At 46.1% G+C, this 18,404-nt stretch overlaps 1 protein-coding gene and 1 long non-coding RNA gene across 2 annotated transcripts in view; one reads left to right on the forward strand and one right to left on the reverse strand.

The window, feature by feature from the left end:
* spdl1 (spindle apparatus coiled-coil protein 1) overlaps positions 1 to 5,595 on the forward strand; it is a 177,549-nt gene extending 171,954 nt beyond the window's left edge. The window contains exons 14-15 of the transcript XR_005099208.1: positions 4,716 to 5,025; positions 5,299 to 5,595. The gene's annotated coding sequence lies outside the window, so the exon portion shown is untranslated. The remainder of the gene's footprint in view (positions 1 to 4,715; positions 5,026 to 5,298) is intronic.
* LOC119129560 lies at positions 2,533 to 4,432 on the reverse strand. The gene is made up of 3 exons (XR_005099257.1): positions 4,333 to 4,432; positions 3,237 to 3,239; positions 2,533 to 2,697 (listed from the first exon to the last, which is right to left on the reverse strand). It is a non-coding gene; the product is annotated as an uncharacterized LOC119129560 (long non-coding RNA).
* Positions 5,596 to 18,404: the final 12,809 nt, after the last annotated feature.

Below are 18,404 nucleotides of genomic sequence, written 5' to 3' on the forward strand. Positions count from 1 at the left end.
AGACAGAAACCATGACAACAGACGCGCAGTGGAACGGCTGGGGACGAGACGTGACAGCCTAATTTTGAAAATCTACAGGGAGAGTAGGAGCAGCAGGCCAGAGAATTACTTCCTAAATATTAGGATGTGTTTGCATGCAGTGATTTTGATGTGCGTAGTACTAATTTAATCAAAAATGAGATCTCACTTTTGGATGAAACGCCAGTCCGACATCCCTATAGACCAGGGGTGTCCAAACTACGGCCCGCGGGCCAACTGCGTTTTTATTGGCCCGCAGCAAATTCTGAAAACATAATTGAATATGGCCCGCACAAGAAGCTTGAGCTCAACGCTGTTGCACTTCTCAGTTTCCACACTAGATGAAGCCCGCCACACAAAGCGCTTGACGTCCCATTAGCGGAAAATGTTTGGAATGAAAAAAATGCAATCACCTATTACGTGAATAATTGGAATACGTCAAAAGTGGAATGGAGTGAATTGGATGAATTATGTGGAAGTAGTTCACACTATTTTTACTGAGTACATTACCGTATTTTTCGCACCAAAAGGCACACTGGATTATGATTTTTTTATTTTAGAAATTATTTCATATATAGGGCGCACCGGAGTAAAAGGCGCATAAAATAGAAGCTATACTGCAACAAACTGAGGTTGATTAGGGTTGCGGTATGCATCCACTAGCCAATAACCAATGAGCCCTCTGTAAACAATCGCGTTTCTCAAACTATCTCCTTTAAAATGATCAGAACTGACTAAAGTTCGATCTAACGCATTGGTACCGCTTACCTATGTTTCCTTTCCATATCGATCCGTAAATTTACACGAAACATTAACAGAGCAGCCTATTTTGACATGAAATAAATAGCCTCGTGCGTATAGCAGCTCTCATTATAGCATTAGCCACCCGCAAACTCCCATGAGCCTCAGTTCACAGACTCCCATGAGCCTCAGCAAAGTGTAAACAATCGCGTTTCTCAAACGATCTCCTATAAAATGATCGGAACTCACTAAAGTCCCCTCCTTGAAGGACATTTACACCTCCCATCTCACCCGCAAGGCGACCACGATTGTGAGTGATGTGAGTCACCCCGCTCACTCTTTGTTCGATCTTCTGCCCTCTGGGAAGAGGTACAGGAGCCTGCGCTCCCGCACCACCAGACTCACCAACAGCTTCATACTCCAGGCTGTTAGGATCCTGAACTCTCTCCCCCCTTCTGCGTAGCGTCCTGTACTTTTGCGCTATGTTCTGACTGTCTGCTGTATGCACACTTGCTCCGTTTTGCTCCTCTTATTTATTGTGTTATTTGTTTATTTATTATTTATTCATCGCTCTTATTATTCATTGTTTGTGCCTTCTTGTTTTTATTTTGTGTTGTTTGCTTGTATGTGTGTATGTCGTGTACTATGTCTTGTCACCGTGGGATAGTGGAAACGTAATTTCGATTTCTTTGTGTGTCTTGACATGTGGAGAGATTGACAATAAAGCTGACTTTGACTTTGATATAACACATTGGTACTGCTTACCTATGTTTCCCTTCCATATCGATCCGTAAATCTACTTGAAACATTCACGGAGCAGCCTATTTTGAAATGAAATAGCCTCACGGGTACAACAGCTATTCAGTGACGCCCCCTAACCACGGTTGCCGTAAAGCAGGGAAGCGATGCGTCCTTGTAATTTACTAGTCGTACTAAAACGTACTGAAACATTTTGGCAGAGCATTGTGTACAACCAGTATGGATCAACAAATTCATCAATTAATCCATATATAAGGTGCACCGGACTATAAGGCGCACTGTCGGCTTTTGAGAAAATTGTAGGTTTTTAGGTGCGCCTTGTAGTCCGGAAAATACGGTATATATTTTTTCAAAACTCAAGCTCAACACATTTATTTTTAGATTCAAATTTTATTTTTTCAAGTACAAAACTTTTGACCCCAATCTGTTAGCCAGCTCAAACAACCATTCAAACGATTCCTCGGTAGCCAAGAAGAATGACTAAAGTAGTTGTTAGCCTCCACATGAGAAGCTTATGGCTTATGGCATTCGGTCTGCAGACGATAAGCTGATGCCACTTTGTGTTTTCCTGTCTTGTCTCTTCCGTGGACGCTCTTGTCACGCTTGTCTTTTGGCTCTCCTGCTCCGGGCGCTGCCATTTTATGAATCCGCTGGAATGGGAGAGGGTCTGGGGCCTGTACCTTTGTTTCCCTGCTAGCACATCGGGCCACCCTAAGGTCCAAATGTTTTCTTTTTGTTCAGAGATGTTGTCTTCTTATGTTTGGCTGTGCGGCACTCTGGTCGCATTGCCTCAAATGTTTTTCAGACTTAGTGTCACGTGTTGAGCTGGATATGGACCCAGAAGCAGACATAAAACGGAAGTTGAAAAACAAAGTCTTTATCAAGTATCAACAGAAAGCAGGGCTGGGCACTCAGAGAAACTAGACGTTCTATCCCTGGAAAAAAGCTCGACGCACTCACAACTCCTTGACAACTTCTCTGAGTAACTGGAGCTTATATACTGTAAGACAGCAGGTCTGTATGACAGAATAAAGGTTGACATAACAACAGGACAAAGCATATAAGGTAAACGACAACTGCAAAGCAACTGATACAATATGGAATCAGGCTTATGACGCAATAAACTTATAACAAAAGGACAAAGCATAAAGGATCAGCAACTTTATAACAACTGAGAAGCTAGGACAAGTAAATGTTACGCCTTAGGGAGAGGTGGAAAAAAGGCAAGGGGGTGGTCGGCAGGCTGAGGCCAATAGTGGGGTAATCAGGTGTGACGCCCTGAGCGACCCATCGAGGAAAAGAGGGACTCCTGGCAAAGCAGCAGCCGGTGAGATGATCCCTTCCTGATTGGGGGTGAAGAGATTGTTTGGAGCAAGTGGGTGATGTTGTTGGCTCGATGGAACATGTCTAAGTTTTCTGGATCCGTGACCGGCTAAGCGCGTACTGTCACGTGTGGAGCCGGATATGGACCTAGAAGCAGACATGACACGAAAGTTGAAAAGTAAAGTCTTTATCAAGTATCAACAGAAAGCAGGCCTGGGTGTGACGGATCAGACTGGACAACCAAATGCAGAGCGACACAGGCTTTATTGTTACAGGGGAAGAGGAAGGTGGAACACTGGAGCAGTGTTCGGGCTGGAATGCTGGCCTTGCCGTGACGTGACTGATGGACGAGACTGGCGGCATAGCGATCGAGCGCTTCCTTCACCAGGGCTGACTGGCTGAGGGCTGGACACCACCTGGTGGGAAAGGCAGCAGAGCAAGCGCGCAGCAGATCAGGGAGTATCGTGGTCGGGAGCAAGCAGATGGTCAGGATAAGCGGCCATCAGGGCCAGACGGGTCAGTACACGGACCGGGTCGGTAACGGGAGTCAGGCAGAATGAGAGCAGTGTACAAACAAGTGGCATGACGAAACAGACTGACAAGGGAGTCATTGGATCGCGAGGTTTAAATAGGAAGAGGGTGAGCGGGTGACAGGTGTGGTTGATTTACTTGATTGAGTGACAGGTGCCGCAGGCGCGTGACATTGAGTACTCAAGAAAACTTGACGTTCTACCTGGAAGAAAGCTTGACACACTCTGAGTAACCTGAGCTTATATACTGTAAAACAGTGGTCCCCAACCTTTTTTGCGCCACGCACCGGTTACGCGTCAGAAATATTTTTGCGGACCAGCCTTTATATAAATAAATAATACATTTATATAAATAATACATGTATAATAAATATATAAATACGATGAAATAAAATGATATGACTGGCATAAAAACAAGTATAAACGACATAAAAATAAAACTCACCATTACGTTGAATTAGTGGGAGCACTGAGCTCGTTTCTCAGAAACGAGGTGGCCCCATCTAGGCATAATCTGAAACAATGACACCCAAAGTGGTTAAGGTTTGTCTGTTAATGCAGGATGCTCGGTCTCCATGTGCCGAAGCAGTTTTGAAGGCTTTATTGCCTCGTTAGCTAGCCTGTCGCCACATATGCCGAGTTTGCTTGGCGCCTCAGAGTCACCTGTGCCGATAAATCCGTATTTTAAGTACGACTCCAGAAATGTTCTTGCAGCTTTCCTTTTCTTAGAAGTGGTAGCCTCTTCTTCTTCAGTCTCCTCATTGGGCTTTTTTCCCTTTCAGAAGAAGCTTTCCAAACTTCTCCGTTTCTTGCTCATTTTTGCTTGCCTCGCGGGCTCGACTGGGGTGACATGTCACGTGACCGAGACAAGCGTCTTGTGTCAAGGGACACAGCGACTTTTTTTAAATTAATTTTTTTACATTTTTCAAAATAAATTCGTACTCATTTTTGCAGGCTCGACAGAAACGACGAGTCACTGGCCGTTCACAACAATGAGAGCCACCTTTTACGCGCAGCTCCATGTTGGCATGTATTTCCCATAACAAAGTATCCCAGGGTGGTCTGACCTAACCATCGACCCATTTCCTGAACTAATTGTTGTTTTGGTCAATTTTGAATTATATCATTCTATTTGCTAGTTTGCGTGAAGCTAACGGGAACTTGTGTCCTCATTCCTCCGGGCATCCGATATTGATCAAATTTCTTTTGATGGCTGTCGTGACTGCCTGAAAGGCTCATCATTCTTTTTCTCCCCTCGCTGCATTACTAGGAAAGAGGATTTCTTAGTGGGAAGCAGGTTATCATGGACTCATTGGATTGTATTTTTGTTTTTTTCCTCCTCAGCGCTCATGTGACCAGTTACAATGTGCTGGTAAAGAAGGAGCACCACAAGAAGGATGAAACAGAGGAAAAGAAAAAGGGGGAGCATCACGAGCCTGATGAAGCAGAGGAAAGGGAAAAACAACAAAATGTTCAGATGATGCATGTCTGTTCTGAAAGCACTATAGAATCCCAATGTTCTCCACAGTAGGAACCTCCTATAATTCTGGCAACCGGATCAGTACTAATGTATACATGGAATAGTGCCAAGATTTTCAAGATTTTCATTTTGTTTATTATTGCAATGATAGTTGTGTCCCTACTTTGTGAAATACAATTAAAAGTCAAAAAATCTTTATATGATGCAGTACAGCTAGATCGGGGGGGCAATTCCGGTCCTCGAGGGCCGGTGTCCTGCATGTTTTATAGGTCTCCTTGCTGCAACACACCTGATTCAAATGATCAGGATTGTTATCCAGCTTCTGCAGACCTTGCTAATTATCTGACCATTTGAATCAGGTGTGTTGCAACAGGGTGACATAGAAAACATGCAGGACACCGGCCCTCGAGGACCGGAATTGCCCACCCCTGAGCTAGATAATAAATTTACTTTTAGTTTAGTACATTCCTGACCGCGTCAATCAAATGTTCAACATGATTTGTGATGCACTGGCTGTTTAGAGTCAATTTATCATAAACATCCGAGCATGTACATTGTCTTTGAACAATTTTTGTCAGTAATTCTTCAAAGTTGAGCATTTAGCCATATTCAGTTGCATCACATCCTGTATCATACTGTTCTATGTATTTGCAATGAACAGGTAAATGTAGCCTGTCTTTCTAGTCTACTATTAATTGGAAACAATAAAGATGACTTTGGTTCTTCATTTGGACAAACAAAAAAGCCGTTTGTTCTTTAAACTGGACAGTGTTAGTACAGTCCCTGACAGAAGTTATGTCGGTCAGTTCCCCCCAAGTACCAGTCCGTGGATCATTTGGTACCGGGCTGCACAAGATAGAATACCGTTTTTTTCCATGTATAATGCGCCCCCATGTATAATACGCACCCTAAAAATGGCATGTTGATGCTGGAAAAACCCTGTACCCATGTATAATACGCACCCAAATTTTGACTCCTACTTAAGTCCGTAAACGTAAAATTATTTCAGAAAAAAGATCATCTTTGGGAACAACCGGATGTTATTCTGCCGGTCAGTATCACTGCGCATGCGCTAGCAAACTCAATAGCGAAGAAATGTTTCGGATTTGTGTAGGGTACATTGTGACAGCAAACGAGCAGGTGATCGAGCAAGCGTCTGATACGAGAGCATTGTGTTCGTATGGAGCGTGTTTGAAGTGAACAGCAGAGAAGAAAGCGCATCTGTAATGGCGGCCTCCGTATGATATCCGGATAAAAAAAAAAAAAAAATTGTACCCATGTATAATGCGCACCCCAGATTTTAGGACAATAAATTAGTTAAATTTTGCGCATTATACATGGGAAAAAACGGTAAATAACTTGCATTATTTCTGTTTTATTTATCTGAGTCTGAACAATCTTTTATTTTGAAAAATGGACCGAACTCTCTCCGACACCTCGGTGACGTGAACATAACATTACTCATGTTGTTGCATAGGGGTACACAGTGGATTCACATTTATTATTATACCATATGATTCAAATGACCAGTTCATCCTCACGGTGTGCAGGAGCCTGATTAATTGAATCAGGTGTGTTTAACGAGGGAAACTTTGAAAACATGTAGGGATTCGGCCCCCGAGGAAAGGAGTTTGACACCCCTGCTTAAGGCCGGTCCATGAAAATATTGTCTGACATTAATCCGGTCCTTAGTGCTAAAAAGGTTGGGGACCGCAGCTGTCGCTTATCCTGTCACGGGTGGAATGGAGCCAGGGCGACCAAATGCAGCTTGGACCAGGGTTTATTGAGGGAAAAGGGAGTTGGAAGGGAAGATGGTGGTTGAGTTTTGATTGCATTACTGAATTATTGGCAAAAAATAATAATAACCATTAATGAAATACTCTCGGCAACACACCAAACATAAGTCATCGATCGAGACAACAAAATACATTTGCTGGCGACCGTTAGTCGCCGTACCGCTACGTAGCTGCCACTCTTACGATGCGAGGCAAACTTAAAGGAGCGCGCTGGAGCTGTCAATCAAACGGCGCGCACACGAAGCAAACCGCGATCGGACAAACGGCACAACAGTGGATAGTAGTAACAATGAAATGTAGTATATACTCACTTTGTGTCAAAGACGCACACAATCACAGCAACATACTCGGTTGATTATGAGCGCGCCGGAGCTGTCAATCAAATGGCGCGCACACGAAGCAAACCGCGATCGGACAAACGGCACAACAGTGGACAGTAGTAACAATAAAATGTATATACTCACTTTGTGTGAAAGACATGATCACAGCAACATACTCAGTCGATACCAGCAACCTTTAACTTACCGCTGCGCACAAGTGAAAATGGCTATAAGACGACCCCCACTTTTTCAGTCTTATTTCAATGCAAAAAACCTCGTCTTATATTCGGGCCAATACGGTACATAGATTGTGAGCAGACAGGAGGGGAGGGTCGAGTACACAGCAACGCTAACAGAAACCATGACAACTTAGAGACAATATAGGACGACCGGGGACGAGTCGTGACATATCCATGTTGTTGAATGAAAAGCTCATAATTTGACTTTAAATTCATCAATTGGTTTTAGAAATGACTCATATGAAAGCGGAAACTTTCCCGAAGGAGGTGTAATGTATGAAAATAAATTTGCTTCATTGCAGAAATATTTATCAATTAATGAACACAGAAAGGTCAGATTTTGGCAAGACAAACGATTTTGTCGCCTTGTCATACAATGCACCCGATCTAGTTTGCACCCTCACCTGTGCTCACTAATTAATTGGTTAATTAGTGGGTGTGTACAAAAAAACAACAGAACCCCAGACCTTCATTTGAACTGCAACCTGACCTCTGACAATATGCCAAAAATCAACCCTGCTAACAAAGCCTTTATTATCAAGCGGCTCAAGATCAATTCCACTGCAGAGGTGGCTGGCAGCTTTCTCAACCTCAAGTACAAAGAATTGTAAATATTTAATTTGTAAAGAATTTATTTTATTTTTCAAATAATAATTACCGTTTTTTTCCGTGTATAATGCGCAAAATTTAACTAATTTATTGTCCTAAAATCTGGGGTGCGCATTATACATGGGTACAAATTTTTTTTAATTTTTTTTTTTAAAAATTTTTTTTTTTTTTTTTTTTTTTTTTTAAGAAAATCATGGTACAACAAAACCAACAACAGGACTGACCGACAATAGTGTGTTTGTACTGTGCTCTGGTCATTTCGTCAAAGAAGGGATAATAGTCCTCTTCTCTTCTTGACTGACAATGAATGTGATAGTTTAATACAATCAGCAAATAACAAAATGCGTATTACAGGTAATATTTTACTTCACAACACTTTGCCATGTTCCTTTCGTCTCTGCTGTTCACTTCAAACACGCTCCATACGAACGCAATGCTCTCGTATCAGACGTTTGCTCGATCACCTGCTCGTTTGCTGTCACAATGTACCCTACACAAATCCGAAACATTTGTTGCGGCTCCGAGTCACGACGAGGGGCAAGTTTTGGTTTCCAAGGGTGTTTTTATTCCTCTTCAACGTCTCTCCCATACAGAGCCGCCTTTTTCACATGTCCGCACGTCACTTTCCTCTCTTTTCATCTGATCGCGGTGGTGCCTTTACGGGCAGTCGGAGAAATCAACGCCAACAAAAAAAAAATACATCCAGCCTAGTTAAGACCATACCAAAGACTATAAAAATGGGACCCATTGCCTCCCTGCGTGTGTGACGATCATTGGGACTTAAAAAAAAAAAAAAAATTGGGTGCGTATTATACATGGGTACAGGCTTTTTTCCAGCATCAACATGCCATTTTTAGGGTGCGTATTATACATGGGGGCGCATTATACACGGAAAAAAACGGTAACTTAAAATTTCATGGCTGCAACACGTGCAGTAGAAGTTGGGAAAGGGCATGTTTACCACTTCGTTACATCACCTTTCCTTTTAATAACACTCAATAAATGTTGGGAAAGAGAGGAGACTAATTCTCTTAGCTTCTCATGTGGAATTCTTTCCCATTTTTGCTTGATGAACTGCTTCAGTTCAAGATTCAAGAATTTTTATTCGCCATGTTTGAGCGTGCCAAACAAGGAATTTGAATTCGGTACATCACAGCCTCTGTTCAACATTTATGTGACTAACAACACTCAGGACCCTGTGAAAAATGACAAATATTCTCAAACAAAGTTGTTCAACAGTCCGGGGTCTTCCCTGTCGTATTTTACGCTTTCAAACATTTTCAATGGGAGACAGGTCTGGACTGCAAGCAGGCCAGGGGAGAACCTGGACTCTTTTGCTTCGAAGCCAAGCTGTTGTAACACGCGCAGAATGTGGCTTGGCATTATCTTGCTGAAATAAGCAGCGGCGTCCATGAAAAAGACGTCACTTGGACCAGTGGTCCCCAACCTTTTTTGCGCCACGGACCGGTTACATGTCAGAAATATTTTCGCGGACCGGCATTTATATAAATAAATAATACATTTATATAAATAAATAAATAAATAATACATTTATAATAAATATATAAATACGATGAAATAAACTGATACGACTGACGTAAAAACAAGTACAAATGACAAAAATAAAACTCACCATTACGTTGAATTAGTGGGAGCACTGAGTTTGTTTCTCAGAAACGAGCCGGTCCCATCTAGACGTAATCGGAGACAATGACACCCGAAGTGATTAAGGTTTGTCTTTTATTGCAGTATGCTTGGTCTCCATGTGTTGAAGCAGTTTTGAATGCTTCATTGCCTGGTTAGTTAGCCTGTCGCCACATATTAGCTTTGCGGGCTCGACTGGGGAAACATGTCACGTGACCGGGACGAGTGTCTTGACCTGAATTAATTGATCGTTGATCTTTTTTTTTTTTTCCTGGGCGGCTTGGCGGCCCGGTACCAAGTGACCCACGGACCGGTACCGTTGATAACAGATGGTCCGCTTCCTCTTTGGTTCGGAGGACACGACGTCCAGTGTTTCCAAAAAACAATTTGAAAAGTGGACTCATCAGACCACAAAACACTTTTTCATTGTGCATCAGTCCATTTTACATGACTTCGGGCCCAGAGAACCCGGCGGCGATTCTGGATGTTGTTCATGAACAGCTTTTGCTTTGCATGGTGGAGTTTTAACCCGCACTTACTGATGTAGTGATGAACTGTATTTACTGACAGTGGTTTTCTGAAGTTTTCCTGAGCCCATTTGGTGAGATCCTTTACGCACTCATGTCGGTTTTTAAGGCAGTGCCGTCTGAGGGATCGAAGGTCACTGTCATTCAGTCTTGGTTTCCGGCCGTGGCGCTTACGTGCAGTGATTTCACCAGATTCTCTGAAACTTTTGATGATATTATGGACCGTAGATGTTGAAAACCCTAAATTCCTTGCAATTTTGCTTTGAGAAATGTTGTTCTTAAACTGTTCAACTATTTTCTCACGCAGTTGTGGACTAAGTGGTGAACCTCGCCCCATCCTTGCTTGTGAATGACTGAGCATGTTTGGGGAGGCTCCTTTTATACCCAATCATGGTACCCAATTAGCCTGATTACATGTGGGATGTTCCAAATAGGTGTTTGATGAGCTTTTCTCAGCTTTCTGAGTATTTTTTGCCACCTTTCCCAACTTCTACTGGAAGTGTTGCAGCCATGAAATTCAAAGTTAATTATTATTTGGCAAAAAACATTACATTTATTAGTTTGAAAATTAAATATGTTCTCTTTGTAGTGTATTCAATTGAATATGGGTTGAGAAGGATTTTCAAATCGTTGTATTTTGGTTTTATTTACATTTTACACAATTTCCCAACTTCAACCGAATCCTGTTTGTAGTTATGTTCTTAATGTGTTTTTGATAGGAGAGCGTTTGGTCAAATATAATCCCTAAATTAGTTACAGTATCACTTTGAGTGATAGTACATTTATCCATATTTACAGTGGTTTCCTTAAATAAATAGTGATAACGAGCAGGACCAATTATCAACATCTCGGTTTTATCTGGGTTAAGACGTAGGAAGCATCCATTGTTTAATCTCAGCACGGCACGCCTCAAGATTAAAATAATCCCGCGGATTTGTCATCGATAACGGCCTTTATCAGAATCAGCTTTATTGACCAAGTTTGTGCATGCCAAACAAGGAATTTGACTCCGGTTGATCTCAGCCTCTGTGCAACTTTTAAGTGACTAACAACATTCAGATGACAAACAACATTTAAGTGGCAAGAACAGGATATTACTGTCCAATGATGTCTCTGAGACTCTATGAGTGGTGTGAGTTCATCAGAGCGACAGCATGAGAAAAGAAGCTGTGTCTGTGTCTACTGGTTTTAGCGTACAGCGCTCTCTAACACCGTCCAGAGGGGAGTAGTTTGAACAGTCTGTGACCTGGGTGAGAAGGGTCTGTCGAGATGTTACTTGCATTTTTTCTGGTCCTGGACAGGTACAAGCCTTGGATAGATGGGAGATGTTTCCCGATTATCTTTTCCGTAGTCCTGATTGTCTGTTGCAGTCTGTGCTTGTCTTGTTTGGTGGCCAAACCAGACAGTGACAGAGGTGCAGACCATAGACTGGATGATGGCAGTGTAGAAGGTCTTCAGCAGCTCCTGTGGGAGGTTGAACTTCCTGAGCTGTCTCAGAAAGTACAGCCTCTGCTGGGCCTTCTTCCAGACAGAGTCTATGTGGCCGGTCCATTTCAGGTCCCGAAAGATTGTGGAGCCCAGGAACTTGAAGGTGTCTGGAGGGAATAGCATTACTGAGGATAGTGAGGGGTGGAAGTGGTGAAGGGTCTCTCCTGAAGTCCACTGTCATCTCCACGGTCTTGCGCGGGTTCAGGTCTAGGTGGTTTTGACTGCACCAGTGGACCAGCCGCTCCACCTCCTGTCTGTACACAGTCTCGTCACCGTCCCGGATCAGTCCGATGAGAGTGGTGTAGTCCGCATACTTCAGGAGCTTCACAGAAGACTCGCCTGAGGAGCAACCGAGAAGAGCAGTGGGGAGAGTACGCACCCCTGGGGGGGGCGCCAGTGCTGGTGGTCCGGGTGTCAGATGTGATGCTCTCCAGCCTCACATGCTGTCTCCTGTTGGTCAGGAAGCTGGTGATCCACTGACAGGTGGAGGCAGGCACCGCGAGCTGGACGAGCTTATGGTGGAGGATGTCGGGAGCGATGGTGCTGAACGCCGAGTTGAAGTCCACAAACAGGATCCTGGCGTACGTTCCTGGGGTGTCTCGTGGTGTAGGATGAAGTGCAGTCCCATGGTGACCGCATCATCCATCGACCTGTTTGCCCGGTAGGCAAACTGTAGGGGGTCGAGCAGGGGGCCCGCGATGTCCTTCAGGTGGCTAGCCCTAACCCAACACCAGCCTCTCAAAGGATTTCATGACCACAGATGTCAGGGCGACAGGTCTATAATCGTTTAAACCTGTGATGGCGGCTTCTTGGCCACCGGTACGATGGTGGAGCTTTTGAAGCACGAGGGCACCTCACACAGCTCCAGGGAACTGTTGAAGATCAATTTAAAGGTGGGTGCCAGCTCTTCAGCACTGAATTTCAGACAGGAGGGTGACATGCCGTCTGGGCCTGGTGCCTTGCTGACCTTTTGTCTCCGGAACATCTGACACACCTCCTCCTCGCGGATCTGACGTGCGGGCGCGGCTTCTGAAAGAGGTGATAACAACGATGGAGGTGTGAACAGGGAGGTTGTGGGGGGAGGTGTGGCTGTCTATTGTGATGCAGGAGGTCCTGTTGTGTGGGTGGACGTTCAAACCTGCAGTAAAACCTGTTTAGCTGGTTTACAAGCCTTGTGTTCTCCACAAAACGTTTTTTTTTTTCCTGAAGCCTGTGATGCTCTGCAGGCCTTGCCGCACTGTTGAGGGATCAGGATTGGCAGAGAGGTCCCTCTCCAGGCTCTTTCCATAGCTCCTCTTAGCTTTCCTGATCTCTCGGGTCAGTGTGTTCCTGGCCTGCCTGAACAGGTCATGGTCCCCACTCCGATAGGTCTCCTTGGCTTTGTGCAGCATCCTGAGGTTTGGTGTAAACCACGGTTTGTTGTTGAACGTGCAGAAGTTCTTAGTCCACACACACACAAGTCCTCACACTAGCTGATGTATGATGGGACAGTATCGATTAGTTCATGCAGGTCTGAAGTTGCAGCTTAAAAAATACTCCAATCTGTGCAGTCAAAGCAGGCTTGGAGGTCCTGCTTTGACTCCACTGTCCATTTCCTCACAGTCCTCACCATAGGCTTAGAATTTCTGCCTGTAGGCTGGGATCAAATGAACTGGACAGTGGTCCGAGAGTCCTAAAGCTGCACGGAGCGGCCCTTTATTATGGAGTAGCAGTGGTCTAGTGTCTGTGTCATGCTGGTGGGACACGTTATGTGCTGTCTGTATTTGGGGAGTTCGTGTGTGATGTTTGCTCTGTTAAGATCACCCAAAACAATGATCAGTGAGTTTGGTAGTTTTTTCTCCACATCTATTACCTGGCCAGCCAGCAGCTGTGTGGCTTCGATCACACGTGTGTGTGATGGAATGTAAACACCCGCCATTACGATCGAGGAAAACTCCTGTGGATAATAAAACGGCCGGCAGTTTATGAAACGTGTCTCTAGCAGAGGGCTGCAAGACTCTTTCAACATTGTGACATCAGTACACCAAACTTCATTAATGTAGAAACATAGACCACCTCCCTTTGTTTTTCCTGTGAGCTCCATGCTGCGATCTGCACGTAGTAGCTGAAACCCAGTTAGCTCTACAGCATGGTGGGGGGTGCGTCCGTTGAGCCACGTTTAGGTGAAGCGCAGCGGATCTGCTAATGTCCGGGTTCCTTGAAATGAGAAGCAGCAGTTCGTCCATCTTGTTCGCCAGGGAGCCGACATCCGCCAGATGAATTGATGGTAGGGAAGCACAGAACCCTGCCTCAACAAAGGCTCCGGCGCGCTTGCCACGCCGCCATCTTTGGCATAGCTTGTAGAGCGCCGCCGCTCCAGCTAAAATCTCCGTCAAACAGCCTGGGTCAGTGAAAACCGGAGAGAAAGTACCAGGAGAAGACTGTCCGATGTTCAACAGTTCTTCTCTGCTAAAAGTGATCCGGGATGGGCAGCAGAAGATGCAAAAAACACACAAAATAACACAAAGTAGCAGAGCACGAGTCACCGAGGCGGCCATCCGCGGCGCGATCAGTGAAATGACGATGATATAATTGGGTGTCATCCGCATAACATTGAAAACTAATGTTATATTTACGTATAATGTCCCCAAGTGGAATCATATAAATACTAGATAGTATTGGTCCGAGGACCAATCCCTGCGGGACACCACACGTAAGATTAGTTAGCTCAGAAGTCGTGTTGCCATGGACCACGCGGTGGGTCCTGTCAGATAGATAAGAATTAAACTTGGATGGGAGACCACCTGGGAAAGTGTTTTTACCCTTTTCATGACATTTACTTTGATACAGCTAACAGCCGGGGCTGCTGACACTTAAAGAAAATATTAAAACATTTTAGTTGGCCTCCTGGCTGGAGAGGCTTATTTTCTGTCATTTCTGTCAAAGTTTCAGGCGGCCGATTGTACTTTCCAAATTTGAGTGGCTCTCCGTGCTCATGCAGGAGGCAGATTTTTCATCACTCCAGTCCTATCGCGCAACCGCAGCGAGCTGGACGCATTATTGTCACAGGGCCGCTGACACTTATAGAAAATATTCCAAAATATGAGTTGACCTCCAGGCAGGAGAGGCAGATTTTTCGTAATTTCCGTCCGACCGCGCAACCGCAGCGCGCCGGGCGGATTATTTTGACAGGGCTGCTGACAGAAAATATTCCAAAATTTTAGATGACCTCCAGGCTGGAGAGGCTGATTTTACGTCATTTCTGTCTGACCGTGCCGTACGCATTATTGTCACAGGGCCGCTGACACATAGAAAATATTGAAAAATTTGAGTTGACCTCCAGGGGGTCCACGGATGCTCCAGGCGACGGCCTCCGGTGCCCGTCACCCGGTCAAAGTTTCAGGCGTCCGGATGTAGTTTCCAAAATTTGAGTGGACCTCCCTGCGCAGGAGGCTGAGGTTCAGAAAAGAAGTGCTTATTGGTCATTGAAGAAGATAAAATGTTCACGTTCCAGAAGTGTCTGTGAAGATTTGGACTCATTCATTTTGATATTGTGCAGCCATCAAGGTACGGCATTGTTGCTAGTATTCGCAGGGAGTTTCGCGAAAGGCTGTCCTATACCAACTTACTGTCACGACTCGTCCCCGGTCACGTCCATGTTGTCATAGTTTGTCCGTGTGTCTGTGTGCTCGCCCCTCCCCTCCTGTGTGCCCATGATCAGTGCGATCATTCTCACCTGCCTCTTGTTACCTGTCTTGTATATTAAGTCCTGTCTGTGTATCATTCCTGTCGGAGCATTGTTTGTTACTGTCATGAGGTTATTTTGGTTCCTGTCTTTGGTAATGTCACCCTGTCTCTTTGTTCCACGTCTTTTTTGGTCAGTCCTGTGGTTGGTTTTGGTTAGAGAGTTATGTCAGTTTGCCGAGTATGTATTTTGAGTTCCTCCAATAAACCCTAGTCCAAGCTGCATTTGGTCGCCCTGCTCCATTCCCACTCCGTTCGTGACAGAATGCTCCGACCACTACAGCGACCAGCACTTGGATCTTCCTCCACCACCAGCTCCCGTCTGCGACGCCCGAGCCACGTTCGTCGTCCGAGCATGTTCCAGCGCCATCGGGACTTTGCTCCAGCGACGCCGGACTCGCGGTCGCCATCGGAGTTTCTCCTGGCGCCATCGGCTCCGTGACAGTCATCGGACTTCGCTGCCGCGACGCGGGACCCGCGGCCGCCATCGGAGTGCGTCCCGGCGCCATCGGCTCCGCGACAGTCATCGGACTTCGCTGCCGCGACGCTGGACCCGCGGCCGCCATCGGAGTGCCTCCCGGCGCCATCAGCGTCACCGGACCCGCGGCATTGCTGGGCCTCGTGCCAACAATGCCGGACCCGCGATCGTCACAGACCCTGCTCCCACTGCTGAAACACTGACTCCTGCTGCTGCGTGCAGCTCTGACTTTCGAATGCCGCTGATTGCGGCGATGACTTTTAGTGGCCGCCCGAGTGCGGTTCGGTTCCCCAAGTTGCCGCCCGAGTGCGGTTCTGTGCCCCAAGTTGCCGCCCGAGTGCGGTTCTGTGCCCCAAGTTGCCGCCCGAGTGCGGTTCTGTGCCCCAATTTGCCGCCCGAGTGCGGTTCTGTGCCCCAAGTTGCCGCCCGAGTACGGTTCTCTCCCCCAAGTTGCCGCCCGAGTGCGGTTCTGTCCCCCAAGTTGCTGCCGAGTGTGGTTCAGGTCCCCAGTGTGTGCCGCGATTGTGGCCCTGGGCCCCTGAACGCCGCGGAGTGCAGTTCTGTCCCCCCAAGTGCTGCTGATTGCGGTTCAGGTCCCCAGTGTGTGCCGCGATTGTGGCCCTGGGCCCCTGAACGCCGCAGAGTGCAGTTCTGTCCCCCAAGTTGCTGCCGATTGCGGTTCAGGTCCCCAGTGTGTGCCGCGAGTGTGGCCCTGGGCCCCTGAACGCCGCTGAGTGCAGTTCTGTCCCCCAAGTCGCCGCCGAGTGCGGTTGTTTCCCCAGTCGCCGCCGAGCGCGGTTCAGGCTGTTTCTAAAACCAGTAGGGTCGTCTGGACTGGTGCGCTTCTCCCCCGCCCCCCCCTGCGTGCCGCCGTGGGGGGTTGGGTTTTTGGGAGCCGTCCCTTGTGGGGGGGGTTCTGTCACGACTCGTCCCCGGTCACATCCATGTTGTCATAGTTTGTCCGTGTGTCTGTGTGCTCGCCCCTCCCCTCCTGTGTGCCCATGATCAGTGCGATCATTCTCACCTGCCTCTTGTTACCTGTCTTGTATATTAAGTCCTGTCTGTGTATCATTCCCTGTCGGAGCATTGTTTGTTACTGTCATGAGGTTATTTTGATTCCTGTCTTTGGTAATGTCACCCTGTCTCTTTGTTCCACGTCTTTTTTGGTCAGTCCTCTGGTTGGTTTTGGTTAGAGAGTTATGTCAGTTTGCCGAGTATGTATTTTGAGTTCCTCCAATAAACCCTGGTCCAAGCTGCATTTGGTCGCCCTGCTCCATTCCCACTCCGTATCCGTGACACTTACTCCATCAAATTACGCTCGGACTTCGTTAAAAAAAGTTAAAAAGTTAAAGTCCCAATGATCGTCACACACACATCTGGGTGTGGTGAAATTTGTCCTCTGCATTTAACCCATCCCCGTGTGATTTTGATCCATCCCCTGGGGGAGAGGGGAGCAGTGAGCAGCAGCGGTGCCGCGCTCGGGAATCATTTGGCGATCTAACCCCCCAATTCCAACCCTTAATGCTGAGTGCCAAGCAGGGAGGCAAAGGGTCCCATTTTTATAGTCTTTGGTATGACCCGGCCGGGGTTTGAACCCACAACCTTCCAGTCTCAGGGCGGACACTCTACCACTAGGCCACTGAGCTGGTTCGTAAAGGCCACAGTCAATCAGAGGTGATTGAAGTGGTTATAAGAGCTATTTGCCCAGGGGCTTAAACTCAGAGACATGCTTAAACTGAAGACTGATATAACCCTTTCTCAGTTAAAAATAATACTAAGAGGACATTACAGAGAAGATGATACATCCGACTTGTATCAAAAATTTATCAACCTTTCCCATGAGACCAAAGAATTGCCTCAGGACTTTCTATTCAGGGCCATTGAGCGTAAAGACCGGCTCCTATATGCATCCAAAGGAGAACCAGCTGAACACTACAATGCAGACCTGGTCAAGAAGAAGTTTTTGAGGTCAGTGGGCACAACATTAAATTCCAGATTAAACCGCTTCTTGACAATTTGGATGTAACAGATAATAGACTGATTGAAAGGCTCAATGAGGCAGCTAACCTTGAAGTGGAGCGGCTAAACAAGTTAAGCAGGAGCAGCATCAAACAACCTAGAATTACTGAGCTGCAAACTTCTGATGAACGGCAAGGCGGAGTGCACACAACTCCATCCCAGGACATAGCGGTAGCAAAGGAGAAAGTCAAGATGACTGGAGCTCCACCGGAAGTACATGCCATGGTAACCAAATTAAAAACTGAAGTTGCAGAGATGAAACAAATGGTGCTTGCTTCCTACGTACCAGTGGGTACGGATCTCATTTGGCCTTAGCTCTGCCCCGGCTGAATTTCAAAGAAGCAAGGAGGACTGTCTATGGGGGTTGCGAGATGATATTTGCCTACCCTACCTTGATGACGACTTAGTTCACAGTAAGTCATTTCAGGACCATGTTGAACACGAGAGCAGTTCTGCAAAGGTACCAGAAGCACGGTGTCAAATTAAGTGCTAGGAAATGTGAAGTTTTCAAGCCTAAAGTCAGGTTTTTGGGCAGGATTGTGTCGAAAGAAGTCTCAGTATGGATCCAGAAGTTGCTCCCGTAATGGCACTGAAAGATAAGCACACCTGCACTGTGGGCAAGGTGAGGCAAATTTCGGTTTTTCTCTCCTACTACAGGTTGTTTATAGAAGACTTTTCACGCATTGCCAAACCTTTGTATGAACTCCGAG

This window comes from Syngnathus acus, chromosome 10, assembly GCF_901709675.1.
Source record: "Syngnathus acus chromosome 10, fSynAcu1.2, whole genome shotgun sequence".
Classification (NCBI taxonomy): domain Eukaryota; kingdom Metazoa; phylum Chordata; class Actinopteri; order Syngnathiformes; family Syngnathidae; genus Syngnathus; species Syngnathus acus.